Source organism: Gopherus evgoodei, chromosome 3 (genome assembly GCF_007399415.2).
Source record: "Gopherus evgoodei ecotype Sinaloan lineage chromosome 3, rGopEvg1_v1.p, whole genome shotgun sequence".
Taxonomy (NCBI): domain Eukaryota; kingdom Metazoa; phylum Chordata; order Testudines; family Testudinidae; genus Gopherus; species Gopherus evgoodei.
Window position 1 is genome coordinate 142136045 of NC_044324.1, and position 12612 is coordinate 142148656.

Here is a 12612-nt window from a genome sequence, read left to right on the forward strand (position 1 = left end):
CAATGCAGAAAAACTAGCTCTCACAAACAAGGCTTGGAGGGTCAAAGGCTGGCTAGACTGCAGTAAACTAGATCAATTTAGATGGTCCAAGATGCAGCCATCACAATTTCCTTCATCACTTAATACCATTGTAAATCACTTTTGAGACAGGCAAAGAGAACTCTTGCTAGTGAAATGCTTTCAAAGCTAATGTAGATTAGAGCAGCCACATTACCTCCTGGGAAGAATGGGCCCAATCTTGCAAGGTGTTCCCAGCATGCTGGGCTGTCATGCAGCCTAGTGTAAAACAACACCATTCTGATTTGGTAGCATTTTATACCTACTTAGCACTGATGTGAAAACTAGCTAAGGTGCAAGGCACTGGTGAATTGGATCCAAAGACTTTAATGGGAATGGTAAGTGCTCAGCATCGTGTGTGTATGTGTGTATGTGTGTGTGTGTGAGAGACAGCTTTTATTTAAATAAAAGATGCATTTCTCTTTGCATTTCTCATTTCTCCAAATCAAGGCTAAAGGCCAGCTCTGGGGGAGTTCTTGTAGGGGGAGGGAACAAGAAGGGAAGTAGGAAGCAATATCAGCCATGTAAGGAGGGAAAGACTCCTTCACAGCTGTAAAGGTGAGGGTGAAAAGCTTGAATGTGATATGGAAGGAATGTGAGATTCACAATAACTGTGATTGTGGAGTCACAAGTGACTTGTCCAGGTCACAATAAACTTGCACTTACCATTTCTAAGCTCTCTGGTTTGTTGTACAAAAGGAGTGGCTCTTTGCTGGCTGGGGGGGGGGGGGAATATTTTCAGCACCCCCATGAGCAGTTGAGCACCCCCTCCCCCAAGCTGGCCAATTAGGAGCAGAACACAAAAAGGAATCCAAGCAGCACAGCAGTTCAGCATCCCTTGGAAGTTGGCCGCAGAGGGACTGCCCTGCTCACCCACCCCTAGAACCAACCCTGTCTCTGAGGTACTTTTTGCAGCAAAATGCATTGCTTTCTGCTAAACTGCTTTGTACGGTACCTGCACCAGCTCCCTTGAGCCTTCCCCCAGGACAGCATTACTCTTTGCACAGCTGGTACAAGCCTAAAGGGATAAACAGCCCATGAAATGAAAAACCCAGCAATTGCTGGATTAACAGGCCTTCTATTACCAGTGTGATTGCCTTGGACTGAGACAGCTTGCTCTAGTTTTTGGCAGAGTTTAATCAGTGGATGCAGGTCCAGGGAGTTTATTTGTCTATCTACTGGCCTTATTTTGCCCATTTGTTGGTTTTTCCTGCTGCTTAATTTGCTTAGGGAACCAGACAGGAACTAAAAAATAGGTCTCTCTAAGAAACAGTATGCTTCTCCCCTCTGTGGCTCACTCTCACACCCAGCCATTATCCAAGGGGCTTGTTCAGCAGTCCCATTTCAGATCACCATCATTCCTGGTTTTGGCCTAGAGCCAGGCTGTAGCTTGAAAAGCTATGTTGATGCTTAATTTTCCACCTCTACTACATATAGTTCAGCTGCTATCCTCTCTTATCATTTAGGATTGCAATAGGCACTTTGGCATATAGTATATATGATTATATTTACTCTTCCTAGAAATTACTTGTGAGAAAAGAGATCTGTTCTTACTTCTCTGTTATCTTCTCCTTTCTAACAATCATTTTATATCTTCCTTGCATCTGCTGACCTTCAGATGCAAATAACACAGTTTCCAGTCCATGTAGCTTTCTTGTCTCTCTTCCGTTTGTAATGGGAAGCAGTATTCTGTTTAGAATTGGGTAGGACAGGAATGGGAGTTGTGGCTCCTTGGTTTTGTTCCCAGCTCTGCTGCTGGCTTGGTGTGCAAACCTAGTAAGGCGCTTAACTTACTTGGGCTGTTGTTTTCCCACTTGTAAAATAGAATAGAAGGGTGTTGTAAAGGTTACTTAGGGTCTGTAAAGTGGATTAAAATCTTCAAATAAAAAGGGCTGTAAAAGTGCTAAGTATCATTATAATTCTAATATTATAATTCTAATATCTCTTCATTTATGAAAGTGTCCCAGTATCATCATTTTTTATCCTGTATCAGAGGGTAGCCGTGTTAGTCTGGATCTGTAAAAGCACATGCATCTGAGGAAGTGGGTATTCACCCACGAAAGCTCATGCTCCAAAACGTCTGTTAGTCTATAAGGTGCCACAGGATTCTTTGCTGATTTCTTATCCTGGAAACTATGTAGCTGGAGTTACTTAAGAGTTTGATACAATTAGCATGTGAAATTCACTGCCACAAGATATCATTGAGCTCAGCAGGATTAAAAAAAAATGGACATTTATATGGATAAATGAAAACATCCAGAATTCCAGCAGTAAGGCTGAGAAAACAACTATTGGAAAGGGTTTGGACACTCATTGAAGCATCAACTCTAACGGAAGGGGTTCCACAAGAAACTTCCTTTTGAGCATGAAACTTCCCATAACTGCCAACTGTGGGGTTTCTTGACTCTTCCTCTGAAGCAACTGGTGCTGGTCACTGTAAGACAGGATACTGGACTAGCGGACCAGTCTGGCAATTCCTATGTTCCTAAGGCTGATGACTATCGAAATATGGGAGACAAAGTGGGTGAGGTAATGCCTTTTACTGGACTAGTTTTTCTGTTGGTGAAAGACACACCTTTTTGAGCCACACAGAGCTCCTCTTCAGTCAATGCAACTCAAAAGCTTCTCTCTCTCACCAACAGCCATTGGTCCAATAAAAGATATTACCTCACTCACCTTTTTGTGTCTCTTATATAATGGGTGCAACAACAGTGCAAACAATATTGAAATCTAAGGCATATTCCCAATGCAGTGGGCAGGAAAGCAAAAACACTTTAATTAGTGAAAGGAATACTGTCTATCTCAAGAAGTTCACCATACATCCCAAAGATCAGTGCCTGAAAGCTGCTCTATCTTGTAAGTATGAAGGTCAAAATTTATCCACTCTCCATTCCCCCCCCCCCCCCCAGTGTTGTTCTTCTTTCACTGGAAATGTCTTGGGTGCCGTATATACAAGCACACTGGACTGTGTATCTGGGTTATTGCGTCAAGTCACATGTGAACACGTTTCTGTAAGGTGCTCAAGAAACTATTAAAAATAAAATCTTAAAATAACCTCTCTTGTTTCTGCACTGATCAATTACTATAGGGGAGAATATGACATGAAGTGGCTTGTGCATGATTACTGCTGCCATCTACTGGGTGGAATATATTACATTTGCTTGCCCATGTGTCTGCGGTCCCTGTCCATGCTGAGCTAACAAAACTGTTCTTTTAGTTCAGCCAACAGCAGCTTATGTTTCTAGGACGAAAGATTTTGTGTTCTCTTCTGACCTGCATGTTAGTTGATGATGATCTATCCTAGGTTTTACTAAGAAATCTATCAGTGTGGTATCTACATGCAAGCATTAAATCTGGAAAACCATAGGTGTATGGATAAAAGTGAGAGACCATTGGTCCTAGAGTGAAACCACAGCTTTTTACAGTGGACAGTGGTGTATGAATCCTGATTTTCATACCACCAAGGAAAAACAACTTAAAGGTAAATAGTATATGGTGGGAAAGGATTCATGAAAGTAGCTAGCAAAAGTTCTGCATTGTTTATATAGTGCTGACACTTTGCAGACAAATATGGAGATAAAATACCTGTCCTGAAGAGCATCCAATCTAAACAGACAACATATAGATGAAGGATAGGAAATGGGAAGCAACACAATGGAAGTAACAGAACTGTGAGGTTTAGTGCACACTTGTTCCTTTTTGGGTCTGGTGACTTGTTTTAAATCATTCATTTTTGTTAATGACTTAGAGGAAAGGACTAGGATATATAGGCTTCCTGGAAGAAGTGTGTTTTCAGTAGAGTCCACTCAGGTCACAGAGGTTATACAAGAGGCACATTTGGCTTGCAAAATGTCAGCTGTAAGTCGCCTGACAGCATCCTTGTACCTTACAGCCACTATCTCCTCCGAAATTGGTGGGAGTTTTCTCTTAGGGAAAAGAGTGATTAACGTTTCTAAAATGTATTCCATGAATGGCTTTCTCTGAGTCATGACTGCCAGGGAGATATTTGGGGGATTTTTTGTTCATAAACTTGACAGCTTTTCTAGCCACAAATGAAACAAAAATTGCCAGCTTGGGAGCCTGCCCTCTTACATTAAATCTGTTAGTAATCCTCATCCCCTAGTCTTCTGGATCCACGGGAACGTCACAGAAGATCACCAGCCTGCAACAAGCCATAATTAATTCTCTCTCCCTCTCTCTCTGAATTAAAATAGTCTGTTCTCCCCTAAACCTATGGGAGGTTACTGCAAATGAAGTAACTTATTTCATTCTTTAATCACTAATTATTCTCTCAGTTATTCTAGGTTTGCCCGGTTGTAAAGATGCTGGAGGCCAAATTATGCCTTCAGATACAGCTGTGCAGCCTCATTATTTTCCAACAAAAACACTCTGTTGCAAAAGATGTGACTGAGGACATAGCTGGAAGACAATGGGATTGCACAGGTGCAGTTGGGGACAAGAATTGAAGACAATGGGAATTGCCCAGAAGCCACTGAGGGCATCACTGCATCATCTTTACTACTGGAGATGATGTATAAAAAAGAAACACCCAGCTTGATGCTCCATCCCAAACTGAATTTATTGGCCTAGAAGTGAGGGAGGAAACCTCCATTTTACTTGTAAACAGTGTAAGTGTGATAGGGAAGCAGTAAAATGCCAATAAAACCTTCAAAGCCGTTGTTTAGTCACTTGATAGAACAGCTGAATGCCTCTCTGCAGACTTGGACTTTACCCTTGCCTCTGCCACTGTGTTCCTGTGTGAAACTGTCACTTACACCAAACTTTTCACAGGTAGTTGCTGCCGCATGTCATTAAAGGCTGTACCATAGTTAGGGCTCCCCCATAGTTAGGGTCCCCCCACCCCGCTAAGATTTAGTCAGGGGTATTTATAGTAAAAGCCATGGACAGGTCACAGACTCTGAATTTATGTTTATTGCCCGTGACCTGTCCATGACGTTTATTAAAAATACTCATGACTAAATCGTAGCCTTAATCATAATGTGTAGGCACAAGGGGGCTAAATTAAGGCTGCATGAGCAATGTACATTCTGGCACTTCCTAATCTGAGATTGCTTGCCTTTGCCACTTTTTAATCCTTAACATTGTGTTTCCTAATTTGTTATGGCTTAGTTTACTGATGAGAGCAACCTTAAATAACACGACACAGTTTTTTGTTTGTAAATATACTCCATGCTTTAGTGCATCAATTTGAGCATAGAGTGTAGTATCTATCATACATAAGAGAGAATTTCCCACTGGTTAATAATAGACAGAATTTTCATGCCTATTTTCAATTTCCATGAACCCATGCAGGACTTGTCACTATCTGCCATCTCTAATAGTAGCATGAGATCTGCACAGCTCTGCACTATTGTTATGAGTTTTGCAAGTACAGGACACACAATCCTTTGGTATTTGCCTATCCCCAAGGAGAACCGTGGGGAACATGATGATTTCCTGGCAGTAATTTTGCTGTGGGACATAACAAGAACCAATTCAATGGTGGTTGGCGGTGGTGTTCACAGAGCAGCTTCAAACAATGGAGCACCACTTCTGGGCCCAAGAAATGAGCACTGACTGGTGGGATCACTTTGTAATGCGGGTTTGGGATGATGAGCAGTGACTGCAGAAATTTCAGATGTGCAAGGCCCCACTCCTGGATCTGTGTGGTGAGCTCGCTTCTAGTGCAGGGATACCAAAATGAGAACTGCACTGACAGGGAGAAGTGAGTGGAGATTGCACTATGGAAACTAGCTATGCTGGGTTGCTGCCAGTCAGTGGGAAGTCATTTTGGAGTGGGAAAACACACGGTGGGGGCTGTTGTCATGCAAGTGTGCAGGGCTATTAATCACCTTCAGCTACGCAGGACCGTGACTAGGGCCGGCTCTAGGCTGATTCGCCCGATTCCCAGGAATTGGGCCCTGTGCCTTAGGCATCTTAAAAATTTTTTTTACTCACCCAATGGCGGTCCGCTCCGGGTGTCTTCAGTGGCAGGGGATCCTTCGGTGCTGTGGAAGACCTGGAGCGGACCCCCCCGCCACTGAAGTGCTGCTGAAGTCCCGGACGGCCGCTGGGTATTCAAATTGGGCCTCGCAGTTAATAAAGCCGGCCCTGACCATGACTCTCGGCAATGTGCTGGACATAGGGATGGATTTGCAGCTCTGGGATACTGTGGTGGAGTGACAGATGGCACACATCCCTATTTTGGTCCCAGAGCACTATGCTACAGAGTACATCAACAGGAAGGGCTGCTTTTCCATGGTTATGCATGGGAATGCTTCACTGACATCAATGTAGGCTGGCATGGGAAGGTGCATGATGCTTGCTTCTTTCTGAACACAGGCCTGTTCAGGAAGCTACAAGTAGGGATCTTATTTGCCAACTGGCAGATTACCACTGACAATGTTGAAATGCCAGTAGTGACCCTGGAGGACCCAGCCCCCACCTTCTCCTGGCTCATGATGCTGTACACTGGCTACCTCGACAGCACTAAAGAAAGACTCAGTTATCGGCTCAGCAGATGCAGAATGACAGCTGAATGTGCTTTTGGTAGATTGAAAAGGTGCTGGCATTGTTTATGCAGCAGATTGGATCTCAGTGTGAAAAATATCCCAATGATTGAAGCTTCCTGCTGTGTCCTGCATAATATTTGTGAAGCAAAGGGGGAAAACTTGCCGCAGGGGTGGAGTTGGAGTAGCAGTCTGCTGAATTTGAACAGCCAGACACAAGGGCTATCAGAAGAGCTCAACATGACTGTGTCAAGGTTGGGACTCACCACCCTGCTGGTTGTCTCTGGGAATTAGCTCAGTCCAGTGGAGTACCCTCTTCTGGTGGTGTCTCACCCGTTGCCTCACCCTGGGTTGGCATCTGAGCCCACGTCACTCTCTAGCTGGGGGCATCCTTTTCCAGACCACTTCCCTCCGTCAGTGCCCCTCAGTCCATCCACACCCCCTTCCGGGTGGTGGTGGTGGTGATCAGCAGTCCTACTACACCCCAGCCACCATATCCAACCACACTCCTAAAGTCTAATCCCTCTTGTCAGGGATCTGGTGTAGTGTATGATGGCTGCTCCCCACGGCCGATGGCTGGGTGTACTGCAAGGGGGGGAACCAGGCCCAACCTCTACTCTGGGTCCCAGCCCAGGGATCCTCTGGCAGCAGCCTCACTATCTTCCTTCTCTACCCTCATCTGTCCACTTCCCTGGCTGGGTGGTGGTGGTGGGGGAGTTGGATAAGGGGTAGGGGATCCTGGGGGGCAGCCAGGGGATAGAGAGCAAGGGGCAGTTGGATGGGGTGGAGGTTCTGGGGGTGGTGGTCAGGGGATGGGGAACAGAGGGGGTTGGATAGGTGTGGGAGTCCTGGGGGGCCTGTCAGGGGGCGGGGTTGTGGATAGGGGTTGGGGCAGTCAGGGGAGGGTTGGATAGAGGGTAGGGTCCCGGGGGTGGTTAGGGGTGGGGGGTCCCAGGAGGGGGCAAACAGGGGACAAGGAGCGGGGGGCGGGGTTGTATGGATCAGGAGTTCTGAAGGGGGCAGTTAGGGGGCGGGAAGTGGAAGGGGTGGATGGGGGTGGGGGCCAGGCTGTTTGGGGAGCACAGCCTTTCCTACCCGGCCCTCCGTATAGTTTCGCAACCCTGATATGGCCCTCAGGCCAAAAAGTTTGCCCACCCCGGGCTAGTAGAAACAGAAAGTGATTCAGAATTCCCCCCTTCCCTTGCTTTCTAAAGTGTTAAACAAAACGAGCTCATTGACACTTCTGTTTTGGACTCCCTGATCCCTGGTGCCACTTTCAGCTCAAGCTGTGGTGAGTGGGGTCACCATGTGTGAAGGAAACGAGGAGGGTATTGCTCAGATGTATGAAATTATGAGCATAGGGCAATGTTGCTGAATACTGGCATGGTTTTCCACAGGCGGCGGCGGTGTTTAGCCGGTATCTCACTCCTGAGAGTAACAAAGGCACAGAGAGCACAGCTGCTGCTGGCGTCCCAAAGCCACCTGTGCCAAAGCTGTTGCTAGCCTTTGTACTGCAGTGGTGCCTGCTGAAGTTATCACTGCCTGGCACAGGAAAGAGCCCTACTGTGGAGGAAGAAATAAGGCTGTCACCCTTAGAGGAGATGGATTGCAGGGTACCTTCATGGACGTTTTCAGCATGATTTCTCAGGAGGATTCAAGGGACATCCCTGTGTCCATAAACAAACTGTTCCCCATGTCTTCTCCCCCCATCGCTAGAGGGGAATGAGAAGCAGATAGCACCGCTACCACTCCTGGTTGTACTGCTTCCTCTTCTAGCACAAGTAATTTAATGAAAAGTCAAAACCTGTGTCATGCTAATTTGGGAGCGCCATCCCTGGAATGGGAAATTTATTTACACATTTACCTGAGGTTCCTTCCCCTGCATTGGGCTCAGCTGTGCTCAGTGGTGGGATGGGCTGGACTGCAGTGGAGTCAAAAACAGCTAGCTCACTACACAGGTTTCCCAAGTCACCTGTCCCTCCTCCTTCTCTTCCTCGTCTACCTCCCACTCCTTGCTGTTCACAGCAGGGGCCTGTGGCTCAGGCTCCTTGGAGGTATTCACGGTGGTGTGTGGGGTCTGTGCCAAGTATGGCATGCAGCTCATTGTAAAAGTGTGGCAGGTCTGTGACTTAGCACCAGATCGGCTGTTGGCCTCCCACCCTTCTGGTACGCCTGCCACAGTTCCTTGGCTTTTACATGGCAGTGCTGCTGGTGTCTGTCATAGCCCTTCTCTTGCATCCCCTGAGCAATCTGCTCCGAGATGCCCACATTTCTATGGCTGATTCGGAGCTGTGCTTGCACAGCCTCTTCTCCCCACAGGCCCAGGAGATCCAATATCTCCTGTCTACTCCAGGCAGTGTAGTGCTCCTGTGATTCTGTAGTGCTTAAGTGAAGACATTCCTACGCCAACGGCAGAGCTTCTCCCATTGGCATAGTTAATCCACCTCCATGACAGGCGGTAGCTATGTTGGCAGGAGAAGCCTTCCCATTGCCATAATGCTGTCTACGTGGGGGATTAGGCTGGTATAATTACGTTACTCAGGGATGTGGATCTTTCACACCCCTGAGTGACAGTTATACTGATATTGGTCTGTAGTGTAGACCCAGCTTCAGTGTCTCTATTCAGTCCCAGACGTGAAGAAGAGTTCTGTGTATGCTCAAAAGTCTGTCTCTCTCACCAACAGAAATTAGTCCAGGAAAAGATATTACCTCACCCACATTATGTCTCTAATATCCTGGGACCAACATGGCTACAACACTATTCTATCTAGAATCATTTTTATGAGAAATCTGCCATTCCCACGCTTCAAAATATTTTGTGCCAGCAGAGGAGAAACAATCCATTGCTCAGCAAAAAAGAACCCCAGACAAGACAGTTGGAATATAAATGTATTGGACAACTGAGATGCCTACTACAATCTAAGAATAATAAATAATACCTTTATATTTATATAGTACCTTTCATGTAGATGTATCCCAAAGAGCTCTGGGATATTTAAAGTCATTTATAGAGGAGAAACAATGAATTATTGACCATGGTTAAGTGGATATTACTTCAGAAACTCAATAGAGAATAAACAGATACCTAGTTATGATGCTTTCTGTAACATAATTTACATTATAAATATTGAGTGCCAAGTACTACTGCATAGTCTGTGCAACTCAGTGAGAAAAAATTATGGGAGGCAAATGAAAAGCAAAAGTCTCCTCAGGACCTCAAGTGGGTAAATTTGAAAGTGTTCTGGTTTCAACAGCAGGTTTCTGATGGCGAGTTAAGCTGTCGCAAAAACAACATTTTATTTTCCAGTTGTATATTTTGCAAAGGATCCTTATGGGAAGATGCGAAGCCTTTCTAGTTTTATTTGCTCTCAAGAGCACATAAGATAAACGAGCAAGATGTCACAGCATAATTCTGCTTCTCTACCTAGTCTTTTATTTCAGTGGATAAAAGGGACTTCATGGTTAAAAAAGTGCTTTTTTATATGATCTAATTCTGTGAGAGGGATACTTGTCAGGCTAAGGCCAAAAATATGGGCTTTGTTAACCCATATCATAAACTCATATTTCAGAGGAAACATTTTCATGACGTAACAACAGAAAGAATGGTCTATGCGGTGAATGAAGGGCAAAGTGTACACAGAATGGGACATATGACTTGAAGGGAACTCTTGGGTCATTACATCCAGTCCTGATTAGCACATAAGCGTTAAATAGTAAATTATATCTTAAAATTATTCTGTTTTTATTAATCTAAGATGGGGTTAATAGTAGAGGGAAGGAAATACTTTTAAATGTGATTTTTAACCTAATTGTGTTCCTTTACAAATGGCATTTGAAACCTATAGCCAGCATTCGCTAACAATAAAATTGTGCAACATAATTTAAAAGGTTAGCAGTAAAAGGCCTGCAGTGCAAAGGAAATGTCTCCATTTCCCATCTAACTTCATGTTTGTACAACTAGTTCATTCCATTTACATTACATTCAGGTTTGGTACAGTATTTCCCGTAATGTGACAATACTGTGCACTTCTGAAGCTCTCAAAGTACTTTACGAACTTGTTTTTCCCCATGAGAATGTGCAATACCTAGGTAATAACATTTTGCTTGTTAATTCCCACTTTAGTTTGAATTGAATTCATGATAAAGATGGAAGAGATGTATTATATTATCCAATCCATCCTTCTGCCACTATAGGATTATCCCCTATGGTTTATTTTCTATTGTTTTGACCAATCCATTTTAAAATGCTTCAAGCAATGCAGCTAGGTTATTCCACAACTCAATAGGTCTTGAGGGCTTGAACCGGGAAGGAAAAAAATATAGTGGTACTTTCCTCAAACTCCACCCCTAAACCAAGTTCTGCCTACTTCAGATATTAAAATGGGACACCACTCAATAGATTGTGCAGATATTCAAAATAAGATCAGTTGTGCTGTTGGATCCCTCAGGCTTTTTGCTTCTCCTCAATGGAATTTTGATACTAGGCAGAGCCCAATTAAGGCTATACCGGTATACTATACCAGCAATCATACGCTTCTACTGTGGATGCAGCTTGTATCAGCAAAACTGTGCTTTTGCTGGTATAGCGTATACTACATCTCTCCCAAGTGAAATAGGATATTCCACAAAAAGTGTAGTTTTGCTGGTATAACTGAACGTAAAACTAGGGGCTTTTGACAGCAGCAGCTAAATTAGTCACAGATTACACCCCTTACCAACATAGCTAAGCTGGCAAAAGTTTGCAGCGTAGACCCTACCTACATTTTAGGCAAATGCTTTAGAGTCTCTGCTCCCAGCATCATTCAATAACATCAAAATCTAAGAGCTTATTTTAAACGAAATTGTTTCTTGTCCCCAGGGTTGCAGAAAATGGCTTGAAAACAATTACACTGAGTTAATGAGGTTTCTTTCCCTGAGTCTGCAGGCACCCAACAGCACCCACTTAGCCAGAAAGGAAACTGCATAGCTCCGCACTCACCCCCAGAGCAGTCTATGCCTCCATTTCTCTAAGAAGGTAGACAATGGACTAGTTGAGGAGGACCTAGCTATCCCATTAGACTCTACAGGATTGGCTCCTGCTTCGTAGGACTCACTAGATGCCCTCCTGTGCTTCAGTCCTCCCCTTTGACCCCCACAGGGCAATTTCTGGGGAAAAATGGTACTTTCCCAAGTGCCACTCATTCACGGCACCAAACTGAGTTGTTGATTGTGCAGATCTTCATAATTTGATTGTCGCCCTCCTTTCTGACATGCTTTGAACAGCAGTGAAATAGTCAACAGTGTTGAAAATTAAAGGCAAGGCATCTCAGTTACTATCTCACAGAGGTCAATGGAGCAGCCTAAACCTCCCAGAGTGATTGTTTCAGTTGCCTTCAGACCTGGCCAGACACCACTGCATACTTTACATGCTGTTCAAGTTGTAAAGGTTCCTATTGCAATCATGAGGACTAGATGGTTTCATTATTATTATTCCAGTGAAAGCTGAAATTCTGGAGAAGAGGTTGGCAACATTTTTTTAAAAAGCACTGAGTTGCTGATCTGGTCCAGTTCCATCCCTGGGACTAGCGTTAATTAAATAATATGTTAAAAGAGAGCTGATGGGGTGACACAGAGGAGGGAGGCTGTAGATTGTACCTCGTAGCTCTGGAGGGAGAGGGGCACATCAGCCCAGGCTGGCAGCTGCACTTCGCTTTGGTCTCCTGGGTGCATTGATCCGGCTTTGAGCCCCAACCCCCTCCGCTATGAAACAGTAGCAACTACTAGTGCCCCTGGCTGCCCCTGATCGGCAGCGGGGAGGCATCTGCCAGGGACCGTCTGTGCAAGGGTAGTCCCGCCTGTGACGGGGGAGGGGGTTGCGCTGCTCCTGCCCATACGGGGCCCAGTCCCCCAGAAGCCCGCAGGGACAACAGTAGCTGCAGCCCCCCCATCACAGTCCCGGCCCCCGGCAGGCAGATCGAGCCGGACCACAGGTAGGTTGCAGGCAACATTCCACCCCCGCTCCACAAGGCTCCTTTGTGACGTAGATATATGTGTGTGTGTGCGCGAC